The following is a 13,766-nucleotide window of genomic DNA, read 5'->3' on the forward strand; positions in this document are numbered from 1 at the left end:
GGCATGGGTGGACATCCAGTGGCAGCAGTATGTCGATGGTAATTGTTTAAAATCGGCAAGAAGACTTGTTTATCATTGATAAGATTTGTTTTACATTGATAAAGCTATTTTATAAAGTTAAATTTAAATATTTAATTTTATTAATGCATAGACTATAGTTTGTGGGAAATATTTAAATTAAAAGAGTCCCCTTTATTTTATAACACATTGGAGACATAAGTTACATAAAGGGAGTTATGTTTTATCCCACATTGAGAAAACGAAGGATGGAGCTCTTGTGAGAACACTATAAAAGAAATGGAAGAGCTTCTTTTAAGCATGGTTGGAAGTATCAAAGAAATTGGAGAATTTTCTGGAGGTTATGTCTCAATAGTTTGAAAGACGAAATCCCTTCAAGCTGAAAATCTTGACGCCATTGAAAGATATGGTCTTGAGATTCAACAGGGTAGCAATCTGAAAAAGCAGAAACGAAAAAGCAGTCCAAAAAAGTGGAACCAAAAAAGCAGGTGAAAAAAGTGGAATTGAAAAAGCAAGCGGAAAAAGTGGAACTGAAAAAGCAGGCGGAAAAAACGGAATCGAAAAAGCAAGCGAAAAAAGTGGAACCGAAAAAGCAGGCCGAAAAAGCAGTTCGAAAAAGTAAAGCAGAAGGGGCAACATTGAAGGATAATTATTATAGCCATCTACAACCAGGTTCCCTTGTTAGTATTGTTTTTTTTAGGGTATTATAAGTTTCAGCTATAAGTGTGCATTATACTAGCATTGTCATTTTGGTAATCCATGTAAATGCCAAAGTCTTGGCCATATTTCATGAGCATTGTATTAGAAATTTGATTGCAATAAAAAAGATAATAGTTGCTGGTGTCATTTAAGCAATTCAATCTCATTATTTATCAGCTAGATAGTTTGCATACCAACTGTTTGCAAAAATGCCAGTTGGCTGTAGGTGTTCTTTTCTTATGCTTGGATCATAATATATGCATTGAATATTGTCAAAATTAGGAGCACACTCATGTTAGGTCATTGTGTAGTTCATTGTAATCTTCTATCACTAGATTCTCATTGATGCAAATTGGAAAAAAGTCATTTAAAGCAAGCTGAAATACTATATCAGTCATATGTCCCTTGCATGTGAATTGTTTGACAAAATTCTTTGAGCCTTCAATTAGCATTTTTGAGAGCAGATTTGAGAAGGGTTATTACAGTGGTATCAGAGCTTGCTTGCAAAGTGTTTGACGAAATGTCAAACAACTGAAGTATAAAGATTTTTGGTGTTTGAAGAAGTTATAACCTGTTGGGGTCATTACAGTGGTATCAGAGCTATAAGTGCTACCATCCTGTGGAGGTCTTATAGGAAATTTGGAATAGCCAGATAGAGAGAAAAATGTTTGACAAAATGAAAGTCGGTCCAGATCAAGGAAAGGAAAGATTCTTACAATTATTAGACACCTTAGCACAGGGACAGCGATCGGCAGAGCAAAGAGCACAGGAACAGAGTTAGAGATTTGAGCTTATGATGCAGATGATGGCTTGTCAAATGGGTTTGAATGCTAATGTGGGTGGAGGAAATAATCAGAATGGTAACAATCAGAATGGGAATAATCAGGATGGGACACATAATGGAGGTGAACAAGTTGGAAAAAATTTTGGTTATGCACACCAGCAAGCTAGGACAGTGAGTTCGAGGCCCATGATTCCCACATTTCCTCCTAGAGCTCTAGAGCAGCCTATACCAGAGCCCCAGATCACTAATATACAGGACCAGCTGAGGAGAGATTGGGAAGCCGGAGGTCCAGATTTTACTGCTGCAATTACCTTTAGAGAGTATATAGATGTGCGGATGAAGCATATGCCACGAGGACATGACAGGAACCAGAGCTATGAGCTACGGAAGAAAGTAGGGAAACTTCAGTTACCATGTTATGATGGCTCAGGGAAGTCTACAACAAGAGTTTGGGTTCAAAACCTTGACACATACTTACAATTGAACCTTATGCCTGAGAAAGAAGCTATTAAGTATGCAACAATTCACCTAGATGGGTTAGCACACAATTGGTGGCATCATGGTATGGTCACTATGGGTCATGCACACATTACCTCATATGTGGAGTTTACGGAGAAATTGATTGAACGCTTTGATAGGCCTAAGGATCATACTTTCCCTATGACAGGCGGAAATTTGTATGAGGTGTTTAACAGACATGTAGATTCGATATAGGGAGACTTCAGAACATCTTCAGGTAATGGTTTATCTGCATCATCTTCACAGGCAGAAGGGGTTTCAGATGTTGTGCAGGTTGAGCCAGTTGCATCAGAGGGTGATATCATAGGCACACTGGATTGCATGATTGACACAGATAGTGATTCCAATATAGTTGGGCTGGATGAAGTTATAGCAGTTGAGGATACTGTCATGTTTGAGGATAGTATAGTTGATCAGAAAGTGAGCATTCAGGACTTTGCAGAAAATGAGTATCAAGCACAGTTGGATGCTTCTTCACATGAGATAGAGGCTAGTAGCTCTTCACTTGGTTTGGCAAGCTAGTTGAGGACAAGGGACAAGGATATTGTCACGGCTTTATCTCATAATGACAGGATACATAGATTGATTGAGAATCACATTTGGATGATTCAACTGCAGGAGAGACAGAAAGGAGTCACAACAGGTTCTTCTTGTGACGACTTACAATAGATCAAGGAAGATGCAGTGAAGAAGGAGGAGAAGGAGGTTGACCGGCTTTTTCATGAGCTAGAGGATACTCGAAATTCTTTGGTGTGTACTTGGTTGGCTCTCCAGGATTCTGAGAGACACGTGGACGAGCTTTGTCTTGAGGTGAGTTCAGTTTGAAAGTTAGCGCGTATAGCAGGGACTCAATTTTCTTTTAGAGTCGGGTCACATGATGATGATATGAGTATGTCTAGCATTCACACTCCGGATTCAAAGATTGTAGACAGGTGCGTGAAGTCAGTTGGTATTGTTCACATTACTCAGGTGAGAAGTTTACTTGAATTGCCAGCTGGTTTCTGTTCATGGATTAGATGTTGGGATCTTATCTTAGTACTTGGGATCGTTTTGACTAGAGATATCTATCATTCCTTGGTAGTAGTATCTATTGCACCATCATGGACTTGATTAGTAGTTTGCCAGGTGTAGTTCTCATCCATGCCAGCAACTTGTTTGATGTTGGAATTAGTTTTTACACACCTGTGTTGGGCATTGTTCATATATCCAGTCGACCATTCTTGTTGGAATGGGTTGATGATCTCTCAGATATGACAGAGTTTACAAAAGAGTCCCAGGATCCGAGCATTACAGATGATAGTTATTCTGAGGTTACTCCTTTGGAAAGTGTACCAGGGATAGAGTATAGGAGTTCGACTAGTCGGCACAATCATGTGTCTAGTCAGCTGAGAGTTGGCAAGCGAGACATTTCTATCGCTTGCGAGCATTTTGATGCTGCTCGTCAGTTGTTAGCAGTTTATGGATGGGGTTCTCCTACTAGTGATGAGTAGGGAGGCAATTATCTTTCCTTGACAGAGATCCACTCTTTATGGGAGGCTATCCGGATTCTGAGACAAAATTATATGCAGTTGGTAGCCGACAGATATTATCTTATGGAGTGGGGGAGTACAACATATGATGCATTATTGGCCAAGGAAGATGAGGTGAGTGAGCTTACTCAACAGCTCGAGGTGACTTTTGAGATTCTTGAGAGTACACAGTTGGCTTTCGAGGAGTCACAGTTTCATTTGCCTAAGGTGACCATGGAGTTAGAGCGACTTCAGTCTTTACCAAATTCTGTACAATCATAGACCGTGGTGTCTGGTGATCCGCGGATGTCCATGGTCGAGGTTGATAGAGGTAGTGGAGATGAGGATATATCTGTCCACGACACTACTATTGGCATATTTGGTCTATTTCCACTGGAGGCAGGTTCAACTGAGTTGGGCGTTGCAGCTGAGCATTGTGATATGTTTGACTTGGAGGGCACAAAGACTAGTGATGTTGTTGTTGATTCTGCACTCTTGGCTATATCATCCTCTGACTTAGCTAATGATCAGTCACAGTTGGTCATATCACGTCTGCAGGATGAGTCTTTGACTGAGATTGGTTCTTTTTACTGGCATTATACTAAAGGATATGTTCATCGGTTTGCTTTTGATCCATGTGTTGAGGAGTTGATGGTAGACAGGTTTGAACTAGGCTCTCATTTTTGCTATCTACCGTGTAATGACTATTCACCATCAGCAGTGCATGGGTGTTATGGTTATGAGACAGTGGCCGGTAATCTGCAGAGTTGTGTTAATTGCAACAGATGTACAGTGTGTGGATTCTCTGTATTTGGTGCAGTTTCATGTGGGAGTGGTCACTATTGTAGCAGAGTTGGAGTGTGCATTCCACATAACACGGTGGGTTGTGTGGATGGTGTTTATTATGTTGACAGTTTGGGTGATCTACTCTACTTGGGGTCTAATATTTTGAGAGTTTGTGCCTCGTGGGTTCCTAACTATGGCAGTAGTGGATTTGGAGTTCAGTTGCACCGTGATTCACAATTCATTTATGGATTCCTCTTGGTTAATTTTCACAGGTTGTTGCAGGAGCCTATGTTGACTGACAGCAATATAGTTCATGACTACATTTGGGATCCAGGTGGATTGATTGGGTTGTTGTTCGGCCATTGCTTGGGGACAAGCAATTTTGGGAAGGGTGGACTGTAATGTCTCCTTTTTAGCATTCATAGCATGATGTTGTCGTTAGCCTATTTCCCCACGGTCTCGTAGGCTAACCAGGACATTAAAGGGGCTTAAAGGCCATTTGGCCTAGATAGTTTCAGTTGCAGGTCTTTCTGAGGGGTTTTGAGGCAACTTTGGGCATACTTACTATTTATAGTAAGTCATCTTGGGCATGGGTGGACATCCAGTGGCAGCGGTATGTCGATGGTAATTGTTTAAAATCGGCAAGAAGACTTGTTTATCATTGATAAGATTTGTTTTACATTGATAAAGCTATTTTATAAAGTTAATTTAAATATTTAACTTTATTAATGCATAGACTATATTTAAATTAAAAGAGTCCCCTTTATTTTATAACACATTGGAGACATAAGTTACATAAAGGGAGTTATGTTTTATCCCACATTGAGAAAATGAAGAATGGAGCTCTTTTGAGAACACTATAAAAGAAATGGAAGAGCTTCTTTTAAGCATGGTTGGAAATATCAAAAAAATTGGAGAATTTTCTGGAGGTTATGTCTCAATAGTTTGAAGGACGAAATCCCTTCACGCTGAAAATCTTGACGCCATTGAAAGATATGGTCTTGAGATTTAACAGGGTAACAATCCGAAAAAGCAGAAACGAAAAAGCAGTCCGAAAAAGCGGAACTGAAAAAGCAGGCGAAAAAAGCGGAATCAAAAAAGCAAGCGGAAAAAGTGAAACTGAAAAAGCAGGCGGAAAAAGCGGAATCGAAAAAGCAAGTGAAAAAAGCGGAACCGAAAAAGCAGGCCGAAAAAGCAGTTCGAAAAAGTAAAGCAGAAGGGGCAGCATTGAAGGAAAATTATTACAGCCATCTACAACCAAGTTCCTTTGTTAGTATTGTTTTTTTTAGGGTATTATAAGTTTCAGTTGTAAGTGTGCATTATACCAGCATTGTCATTTTGGTAATCCATGTAAATGCCAAAGTCTTGGCCATATTTCATGAGCATTGTATTAGAAATTTGATTGCAATAAAAAAGATAATAGTTGCTGGTGTCATTTAAGCAATTCAATCTCATTATTTATTAGCTAGATAGTTTGCATACCAACTGTTTGCAAAAATGCTAGTTGGCTGTAGGTGTTCTTTTCTCATGCTTGGATCATAATATATACATTGAATATTGTCAAAATTAGGAGCACACTCATGTTAGGTCATTGTGTAGTTCATTGTAATCTTCTATCACTAGATTCTCATTGATGCAAATTGGAAAAAATTCATTTAAAGCAAGCTGAAATACTATATCAGTCATATGTCCCTTGCATGTGAATTGTTTGACAAAATTCTTTGAGCCTTCAATTAGCATTTTTGAGAGCATATTTGAGAAGGGTTATTACAGTGGTATCAGAGCTTGCTTGCAAAGTGTTTGACGAAATGTCAAACCACTGAAGTATAAAGTTTTTTGGTGTTTGAAGAAGTTATAACCTATTGGGGTTATTACAGTGGTATCAGAGCTTGCTTGCAAAGTGTTTGACGAAATGTCAAACAACTGAAGTATATAGATTTTTGGTGTTTGAAGAAGTTATAACCTTTTGGGGTCATTACACCTATCAGCCTCTTTCTTAATAGAGCTAAGAAAAACAAAAAGAAGAAATGATGTTTTAAAAATGGTCTTTGATAAACCTTGTTGGATAATGAAAGAACTTTGTCGTAAGTAATTATCTATGAATGTTGCGTATTAATATTGATTTTTATATTATGTTAATGAATATTGTTATGTGTTAATAAAGTCTTGATTAGTATTGTGTATTAACGAATTTTATATCATATTAATGAATGTTATATGATTGTACTGATTGAATGTTATAGTTCATAAATGGCCGAATGAATGAATGAAGTATGTAATTAGATGATAATGGGTAATTTAGATTGATGTTAGGGGGAGGGGGTGAGGCCAGATGAGCTTCCACCTTCACGTGGTTGGCCTTGTTAAGTAGAGAATATTATAGTATCCTCAAAACCAAGTGAAGCTCAAACTAACTTACCAAGGAATCACAAAACCCAAATCCATCTACCTCTCATCTTCTCATCCCAATAAGTCATCTTTTCCACCACTTTTTGCATATTCAATATTCTATTATTCACAATCTTGATAATGATAGCCTTCATCTTGTTAGTAAGTTGTTCCTATCCTATCCTTTTATTTTTAAAAATGCATCTATTTCTCTCCTACCATAACTCCGATATGACAATAGATGGTGTTGCAGTCCACAAGCCACCATACAAACAATCCTTATTTCGAATAGATGTTTGTCTTTGGTCTTAGCTATTTTGTAATTAGGTAATTATAGCCCTCCTTAGTGTTCTAGTTTGTAGTAGTGATTTGATAGTTACTCTGAACAATGTCAACCCCATAAGAAATCCGTAAACCATAGTCGATGAAGACTACTAGAGCAACCTTCATTATTGCATCTAAACCAAGGTAACCCATTTACTTTGTTTTTGTATACCATGGAAAGACTTGTAAACTTATCTCCATATTTCAACTTTATTAAACTAATTTCTCCTCTTTCTCTTTTGGTGCTTAGAATTAGTATTGCTATTCAAAGACTGTAGTAGAGAAAGCAACGCGTGAGTATGCGATGTTTAAAGGTAGCCTTCATTTGATAACATTATTGGGGTATGTTTAGTTTAGTTTGTTAATTTTGTATCTAATTTTAAATACCTTTCTAGGTTTGCATATATGTTTATAGAATTCAACAGAATGGTCTTACTCGAACATAATTCATGTTCATTTTCTGTGGTTTTTGATATTAGCCCATGGAATTGGTTTAATGTGACTCTAGGCAATTCATTAGTAGTGCAACCATAATTTCCTTCATCTTGTAGTCCAATAAAGAAATTTCCTATACTTGAGAATCGTGTACCATAAATCAATATTGATAAAGGTGAACATCCAAGTCTAGTGTCTATTCTTGATTGTCCTTTCCAAGAAGATTTTTCTAGCCCAAATGAGTTCCAAGAAATAAGTTCAAATCTTCATAATATGTGAGATTTTTCCAGCAGCTTAATTTTTTTTCCAATGAAATCTAGAGCATGTCTCATGTAATGTACACATTTTGAATTTATATATTCAATAGTTCTGGTTCCCGTGTGTTTCAGAATTGTGCTTACAACTTCATCTACTCTAGTGTAAGGGGTCAGAAAGGCCAATGCATAGGTCTGAAAATTTCCTACATGGGGACAACTTACATTTCAAAGATCATAAAATTGGAGATGAGGAAATTGCAAGGGAAAATACTTGCAACATGCCATTAGAGGCTGGAGCACCCCATATGTCAAAGAGTATATTTTTTGCCATTGAAAAGTTTAATATTGAATCTCTAAGAATGGATGGTATTTGTTGTTCAGAGGAACAGTTGCCTGATCTACTATATGTTAGAGATGTAATTGTTGCTTCTGGTTTCATTAGGGATTCTAATAAATTTTTTGTTAGATGGCATTCCCCCAACAATCCATTGGATCCCCATTTGTCAAATTGTTCAAATGCGTGCGATCAAGGGAAAATTCATGCATTTGAGTCACATTTGAAGTAAATATACTAAATGTAACCATTTTGGGTTGATAGAATGGTTGGAAGAGTAAAATGCAAAAAGTTGCTCAAAAGTTGTTAAGTGACTTAGTAACTTTTGTTGAAAACTTTTCACCAACGGCTAATTTTAGCTAAAAAGTTGGTTGAGAGCAGTTGAGAAGGCTTAAAATGTATTTAAATAGTCATGTACGTGCCCAAAAAGATGGTGTGGAAGGATCTGGGTTGTAAGACAACAAATTTGATAATGCAAGATTTTCTCTACAAATTGGTGGTTGCAAATCTTCTTTCTGATTGAAATCATATTCGACATAATAGAATACTATTCTAACATTAATTTGGTATGGTTTGAAGTTCATTTAAACCATTATGTTCAATTCACCTTAACTATTCTTGTAGACTATTATTTTTGACAGTTTCTTCGTAGTTTGAGGGTTATCATGTGGATATGATGCATTCCACTTTATGTGACAACTGTTCCTTGTGCAATGTGTCTAGAATGGTCTATTATAGGATGTTATAACACTAGGTGCAGAGGAAATCATGGAGATTACATGTTAATACCCTAAGTTAGAGGCTTAAAAGGGAAATTGTGCATTCTTGGTGCCATGTATTGGTCTAAGTGAGATCATTGAGTGAGAGGGTAATTTTATGAATGATTATGTTTATGCAGATGCAATACAAGGTGTTTGATCCATTGGTAGTATCTTGAAGTGCTTGGAGTCATGAGATTTAGAAAGCCCTAGTTTTGTAATCTTAAAAGGGAGGGTTTTGTGGTTAGGTGTGAAATGGGCATGACACCACTTGATACCTAGGAAATATGAGGTTTGGCATTGTAACAAGATTTTTTGTGGGTGTAGAGATTTAAAGACAAGTATTTGGAGGGTTTGCTTTGTAAAAATGGCCTGATTGGGCTAGTTGTAAAGGCTGCAGGGAATTGGTTCTAGGCAATGGTTCAAAGTACATATATATGAGTTCTAGATATATTCAGTATCTTTGAAAAGAGTATTTGAAACTGTATTTTGTTTGCCAAGTGTTTTGTAAGGTTTGTGAGTGGCTAAAATACCAGTTTAGGAGGGCTCGAAGGGATTAGGGCCTAATAAGAGCGTTTTGGGTCTTGGAGTTATAACTCTATGAAAAGTAAGTGTAGAACTTTGAATCAAGTTGGTTTGAATGTGTTGAGGTCCCTTGAAGTGTTGAGAAGGTCATTGAAGTTGGCAACCCTACGTGAGGGAGGGTATTGGGTGGAACCTATTGAAGGTGGAAGGTAGGTGTAAATTGGGAGATTGAAGATTTGATTGTAGAAGGATTGTTCATTGTTCATCGTGAATTAGTCAAGACCAATAACCTCTGCATCAACTTGCAAATGATCTATATATCTTGTATGCTGGTTTGCATGAGGTTTTGGTTTCTCTTTGGTGATAGGAAGACAAACAGTTGGGAATTTTGACAATGGTGTTAGCTCCTTCTATCTTTATTACCAAGTAATGCTGAAAGAGCCATGATAGCAACAATAAAGCTTTAAGTTTTGTTATATTTATTTATTTTACTTAGGGGGCTGATTCTCTGTTCTGCATTCAATCGAGTTCTATATTTGGTGATGTTACTATTAAGAAAGACATTCCATTTGAAATTGGTCCATCAACAACCACACTAGCAATGGTGCAATTCTTAGTTTAGTGATATTTATTATTTCACCTAGTAGGCTGATCTATGTATCTTGTATTTTGGTTTGCATGAGGTTTTGGTTTCTCTTTGGTGATAGGAAGACAAACATTTGGGAATTTTGACAGTGTTGTTAAGCCATTTAATAGTTCACATGTTGAATGTTTAAAGGCTCTCTCCTTTCTCTTGTCTTTAATTCACATACTTTTAGTTTGTACTTTGCTTTTTTTTTCATGTTCTTAATTTAAGTTTGTTTCTATTTACTTGCTTTACCTTATTGTACCTTCTTGTACAACCATATGTAGCTTGTCCATACAAGATAGACATGTGCTAAATTGGCACCCTAAATCTGCATTGTAGTCCTTTGAGTCACGTAGGTGTCTTGGATAAAGAGTTCACTTAGCCTACCAGTTGGTCTTAGTTGTTTTCTCTTTCCATTTCTATACCCTAAATATCTTTACTATCTTGTATTGTTGAGTTATTTCATTAATCATTAGTTAGCATTATAGTTAGGATCATTTTTTTTAATCTAACCAAATCTACCTAGCTTGTTAGAACACTATTATAAGTGAGTTGGTGTTGGGGCATTCGTCAAATTGAGTTTTCTGTACAATAGATTTCATTTCCCCTCTTATTTCTGATTTTCCACTTATGTTTCTCATAATGTCTTAAGCTATTATAGATCCATGATCCATCCCCTAGTCCAACTGTTTAAGCATCACGGAAGAAACAAAAAAAAACTCATGTGTTGCCATCTCTACCAATGCCACCACATTCAATGATGCATCCTTTTCCAATTGTTGCAATAACACAACCTTCATCATCAACAAAAGGAGGAGCTTCTCTTGGAACTAAGAACAAGAAAACCAAAGTAGTGAGCAATTAGTTTCTAAATTTGCTCAATTATTATTTTTTCTTTTTCTTTAAATGTTTGTCTTCTAAATCGTTCCAAGTATTTATAAGTTCTATAATAAAAGAGAGCTGTTGTTTATTGTAGAGTCAAAAAATGCTTGTGTTGTCTGCCCTAATCAAGGCTCACCAGTTACCTCTTTCTCTTCAAGCAGTAGGGAGAGGACAGTTTGGGAACCGAGGACCATTAGAGCCTCCAGGTTTGAGTGAAGCTATAGCTCTTGACCCCTTGGTGGGCAAGAAAGTGAGGACAAGGTGCCCAGAATATAATAGCTTTTATGAGGCTGTTATTACTAATTATGATCAAATTAAGGTATTGAAATTATTTAAGTTCAATGTTAATAATTTGATTGCTGTTTTATAGAAATTATGATATCTATGTGAAATATAATTGCTCGGTATACTTTTTTTTTTTGTTATAACACAAGGCCACTAAAAAAACCTTATACTTGAAGAGGTTCGACTTCATATATTGTAGGGCCATTGGCACAATATTTTGTTGTCTACTTGGTGTTTTTCTTTCAAGGTTGGGGTTTTAAAGATTACAATGCCACAAATTTGGTATCTTTTAGCATACTTTCTTTCATTATGTGTTATCTGAAAAACCTAGATCCATGACTTATGTTTACCTTTTTAGTATAGATGACAAGTTTGAATATTATTCATGATTGCTAAGGATTTGAAATTGGAAAATCTTAAAGCAATAGAAATTTCGACCAAAATTAGTCAAAACTTGAGTCCAAATTTACTAGTAATGTTATCATGTTTTGGTTGTCTTCAAGTTCAATAAATAGGATCTCAAGAGTTGTTTTCCTATGAATTTTTGAAAAATATGTATGTTGTTTGCGTACTTGGGAAAGGAATATTTTTAAACTCTAAGAAGTGATAACTATACCTTCATAATAATGTTCATTTGATTGAGTTTATATTTCTGGCATCAAATATCTTTAAGGCTTTGTAGCAATATCTCTTATCAGCTCAATGTAGAAAATTGTGTGACCAAATTCATGTAAGGTTATGTAGATAACCAAAAATCTTACAGATAATTCAGTGTCTTGCTAGCAATGCCATCTTGAATTGTGGGCGTGCCTAGTTCTATCAAATAGCATCATTTTAGGGCATAAATGTAGACCAGGTAACCCTTTTTTGTCTCACTAGCAATGCCATCTTGCATTATGAGAATTCTCAGTTCTATTGATTAACATCATTCTATGGCATTAATGTTGGCTATCAATGCTTACTCATGCCATTGAAGAGTAGTTTTTAATAATTTTCACATGGGCTTTATGATGTGGTCATAACAATCTTGCTCTTTTTGGTTGAATACAAGCAACTCCTATAAACATTCTTGTAGGTTCTCAAGTATGGGTGCAAGATTTTGAAGTAGCCTATATTGATAGAGAAGTCTTGGAGATTAAAGGTTAGCAGGTTAAAGTTCATATAGTTGATGGAAAGTTGGTAAGTAAACAGTTTTATTTTGAATGACAAGTGGTTTAATGAAATCCTACCAATGGCAATGGGTTTGTAGGAAAACCAATGGCTTATGTCTAGGAATATTATTCCCAACGTTTCTTTGTGGATTGTTTATGCTTGCTTTTTGGTCAATGATTAAAAAGATTCCTTTTTTAGAGAAGCTATGTTGCACATATTTCTTTTTTAGGATTGCTTTCATTTCCTCCTAGCAATATAATCACGGTTTATGCGTACTAACCTTGTTCTCCACATTTATGGAAACCACACGAGACATCAACACAACTCTTTTGGCATCAATAAATTCACTTTCTGTAAGGCTTTGTTTGATATCTTGAAACTCAATTAAGCCAAGAAATCTGCTCTAGTTGTATGCTTACTCCTTTCACCAAATATCCTACACTTCCTTCACTCCCAACACTACTTTTTCCAGAGTTGCTAGGTACTAGCCATCAAAAGTTTCTTTAAGGCAATGACTAAGATTGAGTGAAGAGAAATGGGTCCCAGGAGCCTTCTTACAGCTTTGGACCATTCCAACCATTTGCAACAACCAATGGAATATCAACACTAGAAAAAGAAACATTTAATCGAACACATGCACTAAACAATAGCTAATACAATGTCATCCACCATGAGAATGCAAGCTCAAAATAACAATCCTTCACAAATGTGGCCACCCTACTTCAATCAATTAAAGCATGATGACAATGCAAGCTTGTGCGTCACATAGGATGGGCTATTGTTTAAATACATGTTGAATAGGAAGCAAAACCATTGTCGTCTTGGGAATCTTTCCAAAAATGGCAAATCAAAAGCATGTAAACACACTACAATCCTCATTGCATACAACTCTTTGTCTTCTTCCGTATGACATTTTGACTTTTCCTAACCAGGTTTTTAAATGCTAGGCATGGTTTGAGTATTTATTTCACAATTGACAAAGAGACCTGCCACCTTATTCTCTTCTCTTAGCACATTGTTGAAGAAACATTGCAAATATTCGCCATGTTAATAAACATTAGAGAGTAATACCTTAGTTTGCATATTGTTACATCTCCTATATTTTAGATCCATAATTATGGTCTTCAAGTCCCCTTCCATTTTTAAATTATGAATGCCATTCACCTTCCCCATTTGAAAGTCTTCAATCACCCCAAGCCATTACACCTCATTAGTAGAATTCATTCTAGGGAATAAAAAATACCCTATGATGAAACTTCCACTCTTGTCATGAAATTCGACACTGAAAGGCTTGCTTGGATTTTCCCTAGGACCACCATCCTAGTTTGATATCCTGGAAGTAAAGGCTTGCAATACACATTTTTATCCTAAGCTATTTTTCTCTGAACCTGTTAACTAGGGTTCAGTGATCGTAAATGTTACTCATATAATACAATTAATAATGCTACCACTAGTAATTCTCATATAATTAGCTATCTATATTC

Source organism: Cupressus sempervirens, chromosome 10, assembly GCF_028749045.1.
Source record: "Cupressus sempervirens isolate cs-2001-9-10 chromosome 10, ASM2874904v1, whole genome shotgun sequence".
In the NCBI taxonomy this organism is placed as follows: Eukaryota; Viridiplantae; Streptophyta; class Pinopsida; order Cupressales; family Cupressaceae; genus Cupressus; species Cupressus sempervirens.